Genomic DNA, 17,030 nt, shown 5'->3' on the forward strand with positions numbered 1-17,030 from the left:
AGACAGATACTAGACAGTGAAGACTAACAGGGTTCAGATGGTGACCAAGGATCACCAAATACGTTCATTTTTTTTTTAATACGTTCATTTTTAACAAGTGCATTTATAACTTCCATGGGACGCCTTCTGAGAAATTTCTGATAAGCACAAGATGTGGATTTCCTCGGTATATGTTAATACTGCGAATAAGTCTTTCTTCCCATCTTGAAAATTGCAAATCCCTTCCCTGGGAACTTGACCCTCTCGTTTGCTTTAGAAGAGGTCATGATTATGATGGTGTGAACAACAGCATTTGCTAGTTGCGTGGCTTATTTACAAATGATTTTTATTAAGACCTTACCAGTCAAGTAACCATACACTTATCTGTTTCCTGCACAAGCCATGGCAAAATTCACCTTTCCCTCAACCACATTTTCATACAGTACGTTTTCAAGCAAATACCAGACCCTGTACATGGTGGGCCCTCAATCAACGTAAAACAACAATATCTGTGCACCTCTTAGGGAGCTCCAGGATATTAAAAGTTTTTCATTACTTTTCTCACATTCTCTCTCCAATTCAGCAAAGCCTACCCTATGGGCGTATTTTTTCCCCCTTAAAACATCTTTATGCCATATCCTTCCATTCTTTGACTGAAATTCATTTGTGTTTATTCCTCAAGCTCTTGCACTTATATATTTTATTACAACTTCCTCATATCCTTCCCCATTCCCAAACCTAATCCTTGTCTTCTTTACCCTGAGGGCCCCTGCCAATATAACTTCAGGTGAAGCAAATGAAAATACTAGCTTTTGCCCCAGGCTTCAGGCTTCCTCCACCAAAATTAAAACATAAAAACATTACGTGGATATTAATATTATATTCCCTGCCCAGCAAACCTTCTATAACATTCCACCCTCTGTCAGTCAACAATATTTTATTGAGTGTCCACTCTGAAGAGTAAGTCGGTGCCCTTCTGAGGAGAGGCGAAGGAAGAGACAAGGGCTTTTTTTTTTTTTCTTTATTACTAGTAGAAGTTCCATCTTGTTCTCTATTTCCTGATACTTGGAATTCCTCTACCCCAGGACCTGTCTCCCAACCTCTGAAGCAACACTTAACACTTGCCATGAGTGTTTTGTCCTTCTCAGACACCCATTCACTTGATTTCTCAGAGAACCATTCACAGCACCTAAAAACCAACTAAATCAGAATCAACCATGCCCTAATCAGCATCCAAGAAAGATCATAAAAGAGGGAGTGGACTAAAATCTGTGAGCCCATTGATATGCAGGGACAGTGGTAGACACTTCGCCTTCCTTATACTATTTACTCCTCAGAGCTACTGTGCAAGGTAGCAGTCACTCCCATCTTCCAGGGTGCATCTTTCTTTCTAAACCAGGGTCGAAAAGGTTTAAGTAACTTGCCTGAGAGCCATAAAAGCAACAGAGGAGAGAGCAAACTCAGATCGGGCTGGCTGTGGAAAAACTCCCACAAAAAACAAATTTATTTTTTGCAATTGAGCCAGGGAAAATTGCACGTCCCTTTCTGAAAATTCTGAGCGGGGATTAAGAAATTCAGATTCTGCTACAGACCACTGCACGTTCACCATGTGCTCATGGACACCACTCTTATGTGGTGGGAGCAGAGGTCATCAGGCTACAAAGAAAAGGGTTCCAGGTTAGAAATGGGGAAGAGCATGGAAAAATCAAAATGGAACATGAATTTGCAAGGGCTTGAGGAATAACAGCAGATGGATTTCAGCAAAAGAAGATTTCCTGGGAATTATCTGGTAAGGACCCAAAGTGGATGTTCGAGAAGAACACTGGGAGCAGTGATAGCAGCCATGCCAATACTGTTCTTGAGGGCAGGTCCAGGTCCCCTCCTTCCCACTGGAGGTGACCTTGCATTAACTGCCCAACCTGATGGTTCAAGGTCTGAGTCATCAACCACAGTAACAAAAAGGCTTCATGAAAAATAAGAGGGGTGAAATCTTTGATGCCTGCACTTTTGTTATTAAACCAATGTCAGGGGTCCAGTGTAATAGCAACTAGCCAGACCCTCCAAAGCCCAGATGGCCCAAGCTGTAACCACATGTAGCTACTTTATGACATAAGGAATTGGGCATCAAAACAGTCTGGATTATTGGGGAGATATTTACATAGCAGCTCAAAAATAAGAGTCAAGTTAGCTCTCACTAATCACTACTTAAGCCCTCCACTTCTGCATTTATGGAACGAGGTAGGGGGTGCTGGCTCCAGTGCTGACAGTGAGAGGCAGGTCATGTGAGTGACATGAGGAAATCATAGGGCTTGTGGAAAATGGATCTTAAATGCCTCCTCTAAAGGGAGGAGTGAGCCACTACCCATGAAGGCAATTGTGGACAAGTGAGAATGGTACCCAGTTCATGCCAGATCTTTCCATCTTGCAAAATATGTATTTTATGTGTATCCTCTGGCTTTTTAAATTTGGCAGCTAATACAACATGAATAGTCAAAACTGAGCCCAGAGCTGCTCTGCATATACCACAGGCCTCAAGTTTGGATCTCCTCCAAAACCCTCCTTCATCGTAAATTGTCTGTGTTCAGTCATTGGCCAGATCTCTCTGTGTTCTCAATACAAGGTGTTCCATTCACAAAACTAAGGTGAGGTACACGCAACCTCTATAAAGCCACAGCAGCTACTGAGCCTGTAATGTGCCCTCTCGCCTCCTCCTTGCATCTCATTAATCAATGTTCAGTTGTCCTCATCCGAGCACCTCAAGTACACCCACATGCTCTCTCCCCTCCTGTGATCTGTAGTGGTACCATACAGCTGGTTGGCAGAAATTCCTGACTCCCAAAAGATTTGCTACACGTCTCGTGGACTGTCACTTAAACTCCTGCAGCCGCCAACTGCAAACACATCACCACCACCACCACGGGCATTTATTAGGCACCCTCTGCCAAGCTAGCTGCCATATATATCCTCCATCCAGTTTATTCTCTCAGGTAGGTGGTGTTGTGTAGTGATCACCAGCATGTTACCTGGGTAGGACAGTCTGAATCTGAAGCCCAGTTCCTCCACTTCCTGGCTGTAGGACTTTGAACCCATCGCTCGACTTCTCTGGGCCTCAATGTGTCCAATTGTAAAAAGGTGATATTAACCATGTATCAAGGGTAGGTTGCAAGGACTGAATGATCTGTTATACGTAGAGCCTTCAAAAGGGTGCCTGACCAGGTTGCAAGGACTGAATGATCTGTTATACGTAGAGCCTTCAAGATGGTGCCTGACCCATAACACGTGTCATATGGATTTGCTAGTGTTATACTGCAAAGGGACTAAGCAGCATGATTACCATAGGTATTGGAAAATGGGATCCTGGTGAACAGGGACAGAATTAGAAGACAGAACCAAGGCTTGGAGCTGCCCCATGCAGTCCTACTCTCACCCTCCCTTAAGCAGTCACTCCTCTCCACAAGGTCACAGAAAGAAATGCACAAAGGACAAAGCAAGGCAGCATTTTATTGTTGGCTGGGCTGCAGTTAGCAGGAAACTGAGGCTGAGGTCTGACCTGGCACTGAGGCTCTGACCCCATTGTGGAATTCTGGAAAGATAGGGGGAGTATGCAGACAGCCATTCATTGTAGCCCAGCCCCCAGAGCTCTGGGTGGTCTAGAGCCAAACTGTCTGAAAGGCCTGTTGTGCCTCTTTTCTCTCAAAACCAAACCTTAAACTTCAGATGTTGCCCTGGGTGAGGAGAGGTGGGGCCTCAAGGCCCATCCCCCTCTACACATCCACACACCCTTTCTAGAAGCAACAGATACATGGATTTCTCGGGTTTCCACTGCACAGAAGGGAACAGATATAAACAATTACGTCTAGTCTCTTCTGGGTTGGATAGCAGTTTCTGGAAGGTGTCAGGGAGAAGAGAAGAGAGAGGACAGATGTGAAGACCTCTCATTTCCCCAGGCCTCTAGAAAGAGAAAAACTTCCAGGAGAAAGGAATGAAAAGGCAGCCCCTCCCCTAGAGCTGGGGACATTTCATGGCTGGAACTGGAGTGATTACCTGGACCCCGACCCACCTTAGAGAGGAGTAAAGCAGCGAGGGAGGAGAAAAGAGGAACCTTGAGCTTCTGGCAGAGGCCAACTTTGAACAATACATGTGAACAATAAACACAGCAGGAGTGACCTCGACATCTCAGGGGCCTTCGGGTTCCCTTAAGTGTAGAGTGGGGATTGTACTAGTGGCCTTCTTGCTCCAATGCTCTAGAACCTCTATGCCGTAAGCTCAGGCACCGTATCGCACCACTGCGGAAGTATACAAACCGTATCACCATAACCTTGGTCCTTAGAGAAGCCACCACAAACGGGATCGCTGAACTTCCTCAGCCTAATTTTACACCTTGCCCCCCTTCGAGAAGTGCCTTCACTATACTCCACCCATGTTCTGTGAATAGCTTCCACCCATACGTGGGAGCGCTCACATGCAGAACTCTGAGTCAAGGGGAAAATCACTTTGAAAAACTCATTCTCTGGCTAGTGAGGAATCGGGCATTCCATTGGTCAAGGGTACATGGATCTCAGGCACTTCTGACTTGCTGAAAACAATGACCACTTGTTCTGTGATTCTTCAAGCTTGTTCTCAGCTCAAATTCCATCCGGACGTTTCGAAGTTAGCAGAGCATGTAAGGGGGGGGGGGCGTGTTTTTCACCTGCTCAGACGTTTTTCAGATGCTTTTTGTGATTGGATCAACTCAAACATAGCTTTGTTTTAAACCTTCAAACACTCTTGATCTTGATGGAAAAAGTGGTTGACAGGAAAGGGGGGTGTTACCCTCGTTTTGACTCTTACAAGAAAGGATGTGGAGGGCTTGAGGGAGGGGTTTATTTTACCAACATAAATGTGACCCCTGATGAAAGAAGTGGCTCAGAGCAACACACAAAAAAATACAACTTCATGAAGGACATAAGGAGGATGGAATCGACAGTTAAAATTCTGACAATCCTTGTTTCCAACATGAGTGCGGTTTTAGGTTATGCAAAATTTTTCTTCTCATTGAAAGAAAAAAATCAAGAGCCGGCTGTAATTTGACACACCATATTGCGATGCTGTTATTTAGAAACGAAACATATGTATATATAATTTTTCAAACAAAGATGTTTTTGTTGTTGTGTTAAGTGTAAAGCCCACAGCAGTTCTGTTTGTTATAAACATTGGGTCGCATCCAGGGCGGGGGAAAGATTACTTTTCCTGCCACAAGAATCTTTACTTCCATTAGCGGTGGAACACGGTTTTTCAAAATTACAGTCTCTCTCCCTTTGGACCCCAAGAAATTTTGAGGATGAAGAATGGGCTTTGGATCTTTGCTCATGTAAGTTACAATATTTTAAACAGCAGAGAAGGATTTTGGAATCGTCTTTAGAATCAACTAACTTTCCCCTTATACATATTATAAGGTCTGAAAAGGAGAGCAAATTAATAAAATAAAATGGCGTAGGTGACAGAGAGAGAACAGAAACTGTTATTATTTATTGCTGCTAATAATAATGTTCAGTGCATACTTGCTGTATGCAGGTTGCTGATCGAGGCGCCCTAAAGTGCGTGAATTCGTTTAATCCATACAACAACCTTCTGAAGTCAATGCTTTTATTATACCTATTTTATAGATAAGGAAACTGAGGTATAGAAAGAGTATTAACTTTCTCAGTAAGTGAGATAGCTAGAATGCAATCTAGGCAATGTGGCTCCACATTTTTCATCACTGCATGTTACAACTGTCCCACCACTATGGCAATGCGAAGACTTTGCTAGGTGCTTTAAATTCTGCATCTCATTTAATCCTCAGAGCCGTGTGGATTTCCACACCCCAATTTACAGAGGAGCCAAATTTTGATCCAAGAGACTAGTAACTAGACAAAGGGCACACAGTAGGCATGTAGCGGAACTAGAATTTGAACCCAGGCCTGCCAGCTCCTTGCAGAGGGACCCTATTTTTTAACCACTGGACTCTGAGGTCTTAGAGTTCATCCTAGCATCTTATCCACCTTTATAATTGCCCCAGTTAATAGGTCCACCATGTTTGTTAGGTGATCTTCTGAAGTAGAGAAGCAATCCCAGAGAATCTATGAGCTTCTCTAATGCATTTGGCACAAATATTAGAACACACAAATTCTAACTCTTCCAGCACTTTCCCCAGAAAGTAAGCTTAGCTTGAATTTTTCAAAACAAACTCAGTAGCTTTGAGAGGTTAGAAGAGTTACTTAAACAGAAGGGGGAATGAACGATGAGAGACTATGGACTCTGGGAAACAAACTGAGGGCTTCAGGGGGAAAGGATAACGGGATAGGCTGGTGATGGGTAGTAAGGAGGGCACGTATTGCATGGTGCACTGGGTGTTATACGCAAGTAATGAATCATGGAACTTTACATCAAAAACTAGGGATGTACTGTATGGTGACTAACATAATAAAAAAAATTATTAGAAAGAAAGAAAGAAAGAAAGAAATAAAGAAAGAAAGAAAGAAAGAAAGAAAAAACGAACTTTGTATTTCTTAAATACAAAGGTCTCTAAGACAACTGGAAATGGAAAGAAAAACTGGAAGAAGAAATGGGGGTCCTACCGATTTGGCAAGTGGGACCAAATATTCCATTAAGTTTCTAAATATGGTCCTGGAAGTGTGACCAGAATGAGGGCCCTCTGTGTGGATGAACATTGGTCCTCTGACTTCCAGGTATGAGTCAAACAGTGAAAAAAGAGCAAAAAACTTACACATCTGCCCAAATGATTGATGGTGGGGGGAAAAAATCCCATTTTTCACAAATTATGGGCCTTTTTTTTACTGCTGGTAATGCACAGAAGATTAAAGTGAAGTCTATATTTCACAAATGGGAGGACCAAATGATTTAAAACCTTTGTTATAATGACCTACTTTGGAGTGAAGAATCAATTTCTTTTACAGCAAGAATCTGTTAATTTAGGGAAAGGGAGAGGGGGAGGGAGGAAGCACATGGACTGAGCATAAGAGAAAAGGAAGAAAAGGCGGAGAGAGAAAATAGCTTAGGAAGTTGGGTAGCATTTTTCTGGCTCTATTTTTAATATCGAGCCATTTAGAGGTCATTGTGCATAGTGGAAAGAGGATAGACTTTAGATTCCATTTTTAGTCCTGGCTCTGCCCCTTAGGCGGTATATTAGTTTCCTACTGTTGCGGTAACAAATTCACACAAATTTAGTGGCTTTCAACAATACAAATGTATCATCTTACAGTTCTGGGAGTCTGGAGTTTGACACACATCTCACTGGGCTAAAATCAAGGTGTCAGCGGGAACACATTCCTTCTGCAGGCTTCAGACAAGAATCCTTGTCTTTTCCAACTCTGTAGGGCCACCGTAGTCCTTAACTCTAAGGCCCACTCATCAACAAAGCCAGCAACGGCCAGCTGAGTTGTTCTCACATCACATCACTTTGACACTGACTCTTCTTTTGCTGTCCTGGTCCACTTTGAAAGAGCTGTGTGATTACAGTGGGCCCAGCCAGATAACCCAGGATAACCTCCCTTTCCTTAGGCCAGCTGATTAGGAGCCTCAATTCCATCTGCAACTTTAATTCCCCTTTGCCACGCCAACATAGTCACAGGTCCTGAGGATTAGGACGTAGCCATCTTGGGGAAGGGCGGGGCAGTATTATTTTTTATATATAAAGATTTTATTTATTTCACAGAGAGCAAGAGAGCACCATCAGGGGGAGAGGGAGAAGGAGGCTCTCTGCTGAGCAGGGAGCCTGACATCAGGCTCGATCCCAGGACCCTGAGATCATGACCTGAGCCGAAGGCAGATGCTTAACTGACTGAGCCACACAGGCATCCCAGGGTGGGGGGATGGGGCATTAATCGGCCTAGCACAGGTGCTGTGAGACCTTGGCAATTTCCTTGTCTAACCCTCAGTTTCCCCATCAAATGGTGAACAAACTTGCCTCCTAGGATTTCTGTGAAAATGAAATAATGCACCTGTACTCATCAGTAAGAGAGTGGTAAAGCGCACCTGTCTTTCTTAGCTCTTAATAAACTACTGGCTACTAAGAAGGTAACAATGTCCATAAACCCTTCCTAATGACCCAAGTAGTCAATTATCAGTACACCTTGACCATTCTATTTTAAGCTTTTTTACTGCCTTTTTCACTATATCAAGCTTTCTAGAATGCTTTTGGCAAGCTGCCTTCGGCATAAGTGCATCCACATGCTCCTACAGCCGGGCACAGGCCTGGCAGGAATCCGCAAATTCAGTTTTGCTACTTAAGCCAAGGGGCTTTTTCCATCTTTGCTTTCAACACAGAACCCCGCCTGGAATCAAGTGGAGCTGAAAAAATGGAAAAGGAGTTCAAGGGGTGTCTTCAGCGATTTGGCTTCTCCTGTCACAAGGAGCAACGGGAACCCCACGGCGGGAGCCCCTTCACATATCAGTAGGTCCAAAGCCTCTCAGCGACCTGCCTGGGTAAATGGCAGGGTCTCCTATTGTAAAGGTGGAGAGTTCTCATCTCAGAGGATGAAAATAAGAGTTGCCAAGCAAAGATACCATCTTCTTCCTAGTATCACAGTCAACGGCTCTCAGACACTGCCTCATTGTTATCACAATATCCTGAGGGAGCTGCCCTTTGGTGAAGCTAAGCCTCAGTGCTGGAAGTTCTGCAGGAAGTCCACCAATTAACTAGGTCCTTGCTTTCACTCCTGCTGGGCCGGTCAGAAATTCAGGGGAGCTGGCCCAAGGAGCTAGCCAGGTGCAAGATCTGGCTGCAGACGAAATGAGAGCATTTGCAGGCAGAGCCAAGCCACAGCTCCACAGGGATCCGGAAGTGAGAGGTTACCACAAACTGGTGACCTGTAACAAGCACTTCCAGGTCAAGTCATGGTGTTCTCCACAGGAACGAATACTAGTACCAGACGCTTGCCTCCACAGCCACAGAACTCCAGAGATCCTCACTCCCTCAGCTTCCCCCCAAGAGGGAAGGCCTGCTCTCAGCTCCAACCACAGAGCCTTTTACGTGGGGGCAGCAGGCTCCCCGTCAAACTGTGTTATGTTCTGTTGGGAGAGAATAAAGTTCCTCGCTTTGTCCTATGATGAAATGGAAGCAAAAGTGACAGTAAAAGTCCATCTTCTATGGCTTGTTCCCACCAGCCCAGGACGCCCTTTCAAATTGAGGAGGAGGAGGAAGGAGAAGCAGCAGAATATACTCAGGCTAGTAGATTTAGAACAATATGGGTGCTGCTTATAAGTATTTGACGTCATTCAACTTTGACAAGAAAAAAGAAAATCTTTCCATGTTCCCGAAATCTACAGATAGTCTGTTCTCTTAGAGAAAACAAAGTTTCCAAAATTATCTGCATCCCACCCCCGTCCTCTTGCACATTCTGGAATGTTCAGGGACTAGCACTACTCTGTGACAGCTGCATCCAGTATCTCGGGAACTGAGAACTTTCCAGAGTGGCAAGGGCAGTAATGGGTGAAGGCAGAGCCCTCAAGCCAAACATGCTCACAAACATATACTCCCTCAGGCAGCTGAGGCTTCACCTAGAAGAGGGAGAGGCAAAGACTCAGGGCAACAAGAGGGGTTGTTGGCCAACCATCCGCGCATTGAAGGACAAGTAGCCATCTACCGCCAACACATGCGTGGAAGAATGCAGAGATGAGAAACAATAAATTGTCAAAATGGCATAATTGTATGTAATCCCCAAGAGAGCTAATAGGGCTATACACACACACACACACACACACACACACACACAGTCCTGTGAAACACAACCTAACACTGCCTTATGAATTTTCATGCTCCTCTGCGATCTATCATAGCAAATATTACACCCCAAACTATCATCCATCATTAGGAGCACTACAGGCAGGCTGGGGACACAGCACTGAGGGGGTTCGCGGGCTCCACTCCCTGAGGAGCCTCCCCCACCCCTTGCAAGCTGTAAATCGGGAGCTCACTAAGGAACCAAGTGCTAAGGCAGCAGGCATTTAGAGGCACCTGTTCCTGCCTGGGAGTGGGGGAGCTGAGGGGGGTCTCCCTCTTGGTCTGGGAATTCCTTTGCAGCACACACAGAAAGCTGGGAAGGCAGAGCGTGCCCTCAGCAAAAGGTATCTCCTAAACAAAGTCTTGCTTTCCTCTCCGTGCAGCTCTCACACCTGCGTAGCCCTGGAAGTGTCCTAGGCATGAATTTTCCTGTTGAGGTTTCACTTCCTCCATCCATGAAATGGGCAGCTTTTTTAAAGAAATTCTGAATTGGCACCCCAGTGCGTTCATCAGATCCTACCCAAGCCTGTCAGCCTCAGGGTGTGAGAGAAACAGTGGGAAAAAATAAACAAGAGAAGGATTAAAAAAGAAAGGGCAGGAAGGCAAAAGAGACTGAGGACGACTAGCACCTCCATATATATCCTCTCATTGCATCCTTGCAGCAACCCTAACGAGAGAGAATTATTTGCTCTCATTCCCAGAGGGGGGAGAAAGTGAGACTCAGGTTACTTGATTTGTCCATTGGCAATACTATTATTTTACGCTTTGTCTTCTCAGAAGGCCAGCAGGCTGTGGTTGTCCCGACACTCTCAAGAGGAGTGGATAGACCCATTCCTGCAGGTCTTGCTCAGAGGTGGACCCACCCCACCTTTCACCCTGTGGAAGCATCCTGAATGTTGTTGAGAAGGAGAACAGAGAGGGAGGAGAGTCGTCAGCCCAACCGGGAGGTCAACAGCATCAGGAGACTGAGGGTCCAAGACCTTGGCCAGAAGGTTGCTGAGTCAAAGAAATTCATCAGCCTGACCTGGTGAAGCCACACAAGTGGGGTGCAGTTCCAGAATGCTAGGGATAGCTGGGCCCTTGTTCCTTGATGTGTGGAGCTAAACAAACTGCAATGTGGTTGTCGCCTCAAAGCCAGAGATTCAGAGAGTTCTGAAGACAGTAGGGTCCCAGCTTGTCTCCCCACCAAGCACATGGCAGGGATGTGTGGGCATCCCATAGGCCTGGGACAGGCTGAGAAGGGAGCCTGGCCTTCACTGTCTGGGTGGGACCCAAGAAGACTTCCGCCAGGGCAAGACAACCCCAAAGCTAAGAGGCTGGGGGTAGGCCACCACAGGCAAGACTTGAAGGGGGATTTAGAACAGCATCAACGTACTGTGCACTGCAAAGTCCCCATGGGGTGCTTCTGAAGGAGCTTCTGGTGACACGGAGAGAAAGTTTTAAAGTGGACTAGACTGCATTTTTTTTTTTATTTTCGAGTATAGATGTGGCATTCTTTTTTTTTTTTTTATATTATGTTAGTCAACATACAGTACATCCCTGGTTTCTGATGTAAAGTTCGACGATTCATTAGTTGCGTGTAACACCCAGTGCACCATGCAATACGTGCCCTCCTTACTACCCATCACCAGCCTATCCCATTCCCCCATCCCCCTCCCTTCTGAAGCCCTCAGTTTGTTTCTCAGCGTCTTTTAAGGCCTGACAATGAGCTTGAATTGTCAAAGTAAATTCTGACAACCAAAAGGCACTGAAAAGATTTGGGTTCCTGCAATTAGAACATGGGGTTCAACATAGTTTGATGGAAGGTGGCAGGGGAAAAATAGAAAACCAGCATTTTCCACCTTGGACCCTATCACAGTGAGCACAGCCAATAGGTTGGTTATATTGAATGCTTCCAAAGTCAGAATTTGAACTTTGTTTCTAACTCCAAAGGCAAAGATCTTTCTAGTACTGTGGGGCTAGAAATCAATTGCAGTTCAGGTCCTGAAAAAGATGTTCCAGAATCAATTTTTCCTGAGGTTATCAATAGCAGCATAAATCTGCTTCAAGAATTAAGATTTGGGGGCGCCTGGGTGGCACAGCGGTTAAGCGTCTGCCTTCGGCTCAGGGCGTGATCCCCGCGTTGTGGGATCGAGCCCCACATCAGGCTCCTCCTCTGGGAGCCTGCTTCTTCCTCTCCCACTCCCCCCGCTTGTGTTCCCTGTCTCACTGGCTGTCTCTATCTCTGTCTAATAAATAAATAAAATCTTTAAAAAAAGAGAGAGAGAATTAAGATCTGTTTAGGAATTCACACAGGGATCTGTAGTGGGAATCAGCCCAGTGCCATATAATTTTGTCTGCTACATGTCAAAGCTGTTGGATTGATGTCACAGACCAACTCAGTGGAAGATGCAGAGAAGTAAGGGTGGATAAAGACTCCCTCCTGGACCAAATGGTAATTAGGTTCCTCTGAGCCCTCTAGACGAGGCCTCAACCTTGGGCTACTTTTAGCAAGAATCTCCTGATCCTTCATTATCTTCCATCTATTGACTCCCTCACTCTGGCTATAAACCCTCAACTGTCTTTGCTGTATTCAGTTAGGCTCTCTCTGTCCCCTATTCCAAGTGTCCCCCCTCTGTTGCCACAGTCTTGAATAAAATCTCTCTTGCCATCTTAACAAGCACCTCGTGAATCATTTCTCATTAAGGGCACTGACCCCAGTAACCTTCCTGACCTAGTGCAGAATGGCAAGGAGAACAGTGACCTCCATGACATGTATCTGTGGTTTTGCCAAACCTGATTTTTCCACCATTGTCACCAAGCACATTTAGACTTTTCTCATCCTTTTCAGATCGTACTAAAGAGAAAACGAAGATTTGGGAAAACAAAAACAAAAACAAAAAAACACCTGAAGAGGGGCACCTGGCTGGCTCAGTTGATAGAGCATGCGACTCTTAATCTTGGGGTTGTAGGTTTGAACCCCACGTTGGATGTAGAGATTACTTAAAAAATAAAATCTTGAAGGGGTTCCTGGGTGGCTCAGTCAGTTAAGTGTCCGACTCTCGGTTTCAGCTCAGGTCATGATCTCAGGGTCCTGGGATCAAGACATGCTCTCCAGGGAGTCTGCTTGTCTCCCCCTTTCTCTGCCCCTCCCCCACCTTGCTTGCTCACACACCTTAAATAAATCTTTAAAAAAATCAAATCAAAAAAATTAAATTTTAAAAATAAAAAATAAAATCTTTTAAAAAGTTAAGAAAAAAAAAAAAAAACCTGAAGAAAATATCATAAAAAGAGCAAGGAGAAAGGACCAGTCAGTCTGCAGGACAAAGAAAGTCCCTCAGCGCAGGCTGGTGAGGAAGGGGAGAGAAAGGAAGGTTTCGCCAAGTCAGGCTTATGGACTAAATGTTATAGCTTTATAAATTCCCAGAAGTGCAAAAAAGCTCTCGGTGTATATAATGCTTTAAAAAGTCACAGAAGGAAAAAGGAAATGAATTCAACTCACTTGCTTTTGGGGCTGCCTTAAAAGAAAAAAAAAAAAAAAGAGGCAGATAAATGCTGCTAACAGAGCTCTTTGCAATGTTTCAAAATGAATAAATAAAACCTTCCCTGCCAACTTTTTTTTATTATTATGTCTGTCTCTGACTTTTTAAATGTTTTCCTTAAAAATGTTTTCATGCTTCCTTTTCCCTGAACGTTTTACAGTTCGCCTTCTTAAATTTCACTGGAGACCTGCAAATCAAGTTGTATCTTGCTGATTTGATAGCTGCTTTTACACAGCCCAGCGGAAGGCAATGCCTTGGCATCACTCTTGCTGGGAAGAGAGTTTATTAGCAAGCCCTCCCCTGCTCGGCTGGCAGGAGGACGTGCGAGGAAGGCCAGACTAGGCAAGGCCTGGCCCAGGGGCCAGCCGGCAGGTGTCTGGATCAGGCGGATGAGGCCACTCAGCGGTGACCTTCAGTCTCATAGTGACAACAAAGGAAATCACCTCTCTCTCCAAGCATCATTAGAGGCCCTCGCCTCCCTCCCCGGTTGGGAGAGGCGAAGGGAAAGTGGGCAGCGGCAAGAGAAGAAAAATCCTTGTTTTGCAATCCCGGTAATTAGTCCTAGAGGATTTCTCCAACTGCTAGGGCTGCCAGGAAGGCCTGGGAAAGTGGAGTGGCCAGGCCTGCTCCCCTGGCCACCGCGGAGCCAGCTCCCTACTTGAAATTCAAATGAGCGCAGCTCTGACCTTTCCTGTCACATATTTTATCTCAGAGACAGTTTACAAGGCCTCTCCTCCATGCAGGTCATGTTTTAGTTTAAACAGAAATACTCTCATAGGTGTTAGATGCGAGTTAATGATTACACTGAAATCATTCTAATTAGGCTTTGTTGTTACACGCTGCCCTTTGGGGCTTGCCGCTGTTGTCACATAAAGTATTTTGTAGAAAAATAATTGGTCTGAGATCCCTTCCTTCCTCTCTCACATACCCATCTCCTCTTTCCACCACTTCCCATCACCCTCCCCCTTTTTTTTAAATAATTATTGATCCTTCAGCACTTGATCAGGAAGATCATTCACCTTCAGTCCCTGTGAAGCTTCTGGAAGGTATCTGGGCTGACAGGTATCCGCAGCCAGGAGGGAGGGAACTATGGCCCCTCCTTTGCCAATTCAGGCCTGCATCCACCATCAGAGGGAAAGGGAGGATGGGGTTTCTATCAGGGCTCTTCCCAAACACCCTAACATTTCCATTTGTTTGGGCAGGGACCTGAGTGGGGGGTGAGGGGGTGGGGAGGTGCTGACTTATTCAGGAGCCTTGTCATCCTCCAGGTGCAGGGAGCAATTAGGTGGGAGTGGGCAGCACCACTTTCTCTCTCTGGTTTATTCATCATTTACATACATCTGCATACAGACACAGTGCTCAGTGCAATCTCGAGCAATTTTCAATCTTGTTACTGCTAGGATTTTTTTTTTTTTTCCTCCTCTCAACTTTTGTTTCTTCTCATTTACCTGGAATAATTGACCCAGGTGCCTTATGGAAAAAGCACTTGGCAACTTAAGAGGATATGCTGCATTGAACACCGCAGTGAGAGTTTACAAAGTGGGTAGTCACGAGAGGGCCTTGAGGGCCACAGCCAATAGGTCTGTTCTGGAGAATGGACAACACTGATGATGAGACAGACAGACACTTAGAGAAAAAAAAAATCACACTTTTCCTGAACCTCTGACAGTTAACAGGTTGGCTAAAGGGTTCAGAGGAGCAGGAGGCTTCAAAAGGAGGAGGAAAGGGGCGCCTGGGTGGCACAGCGGTTAAGGCTCAGGGCGTGATCCCGGCGTTGTGGGGTCGAGCCCCACATCAGGCTCCTCCGCTATGAGCCTGCTTCTTCCTCTCCCACTCCCCCTGCTTGTGTTCCCTCTCTCGCTGGCTGTCTCTATCTCTGTCAGATAAATAAATAAAATCTTTAAAAAAACAAAAAAAAAAGGAGGAGGAGAGATTCAAACTGGGTAGGGTATGCTCGCTGAATATCCCAAGTGGGCCGAGAAGGGGCTTCATATCCTTGCCTGGAACTTGGTGGGCTATAGTTTGGAAGGTGGCTTCCAATGTTCAAAATAATGAAAAAATTCTTCTGAGGCCAACCTACCCCAGCCGCTATAAACGTATACCTTCTATAATCGGAAAACTCAGAAAAACTTGAAATGACGTTCTTGCAGCAAGTCATTTGAAGCAGATGGGCAAAAAATTTACTTATTCTAATAAAAGAGTGTGAAGAATAAATGATAAAAGCATCACTACTGTTTCTCTCAAAATTCGGTATCTCTAGGATATGCTGTCTTTTCCGATAACCCTTGCTAGTTCAAGTGTGGCTCATGGACCAGCAGCCCGGGCTTTACCCACGGGGGTGTCGGAGAGGCAGAATCTCGGGCCCAGCCTCAGACCTGCTCCAAAGAATTTGCACACGGGCAAAATCCCAAGTGATTTGAGGGCACTTTAAGTGTGAGGTGCCTGCTTTCCTGCCTTCCCACCTTCATCAGAATCACAAACTTAATCCCCAAATCAGGATTCCCTGACCTAAGTAAAGGGTTTGCCTCTTCCGAAATCTACCTCATCTCACGCTACCAGAGGGAGAGACGCCAATTAAAAAAAAAAAAAAGAAAAAAAGAAGAAGAATGAAAACTTCTCTTCATTGAGAAGTATGTTGCAGTGTTTGGCTCTTCTCTTCTTTTTGGCTTGGGGGTGATATTCAGAGAGCCTTGAACGCCTTCAAAGAAGGCCACCAAATTAAAACACTGAGTTAGAAACCTCACGGTCAGGGGCGCCTGGGTGGCACAGCGGTTAAGCATCTGCCTTCGGCTCAGGGCGTGATCCCAGCGTTCTGGGATCGAGCCCCACATCAGGCTCCTCTGCTATGAGCCTGCTTCTTCCTCTCCCACTCCCCCTGCTTGTGTTCCCTCTCTCGCTGGCTGTCTCTATCTCTGTCGAATAAATAAATAAAATCTTTAAAAAAAAAAAAAGAAAAGAAACCTCACGGTCTTTTTATCTTCTCTTAAGAGCGAATGTGAGTTGTCAGTCCACAGAAATCCTTGCTTATATGAATAAACATTCTGCCTGTGATGCTAAGAATTCAATTAATGTTCGAGGCGGGTATGAAAGGACGAGTGTCCCACTGATTAGATTTGCTGGCACTCTGTTAGGATCAGGTTTTTGGGATTCATTTTCTCTGATAGGTTTTAGATAAAAATTTCTTCAGACAGCATATATAGAATATATGTGTGTGTGTGTGTGTGTGTGTGTGTAGATAGATAAATACACCTTCCCTCCCTTCTAAGCAATTAGACCAGTTTAATTTAAGACCCCCACGAACCCTAGATCCTCACGCCTGCCCAGGCCTCCAACTGCAGTGTGTTGGTAACACCTTTGTCACTGCCTAAACAAGGCATCAATAATTAAATTCCCATTTGTAAAAAGAGGAAATTATTCATGCCATCAGCACTCCCCATCAATAACAGGAGGAAACCTAACTATCTCATTACCCCATCACACTGTGTGCAAACAGAACTGCCCGTTGTTGACAATAAATATTTGATAAGTGAGGAAACAGGAAGGATAAACCAAGGATGCTGAGAGCTGCTGCTTGCTTGAGCATTGCCAGGGACCTACCCCGGGGTTGGGGTTTACCTCATGGACCCTCCCCAGCGGCCTCACAGAGTGGCCGCCAACCGACCGACCACATCTGCACACAGCCTTCCGTTAGTCACGTCTCAAAATAGAATAAAACAAACCTTGGTTCCCTTTTTCTCCTCACCTTTGCTGAATCAACAAATTCCTAA

Source organism: Ursus maritimus, unplaced genomic scaffold (genome assembly GCF_017311325.1).
Source record: "Ursus maritimus isolate PB19 unplaced genomic scaffold, ASM1731132v1 scaffold_34, whole genome shotgun sequence".
In the NCBI taxonomy this organism is placed as follows: domain Eukaryota; kingdom Metazoa; phylum Chordata; class Mammalia; order Carnivora; family Ursidae; genus Ursus; species Ursus maritimus.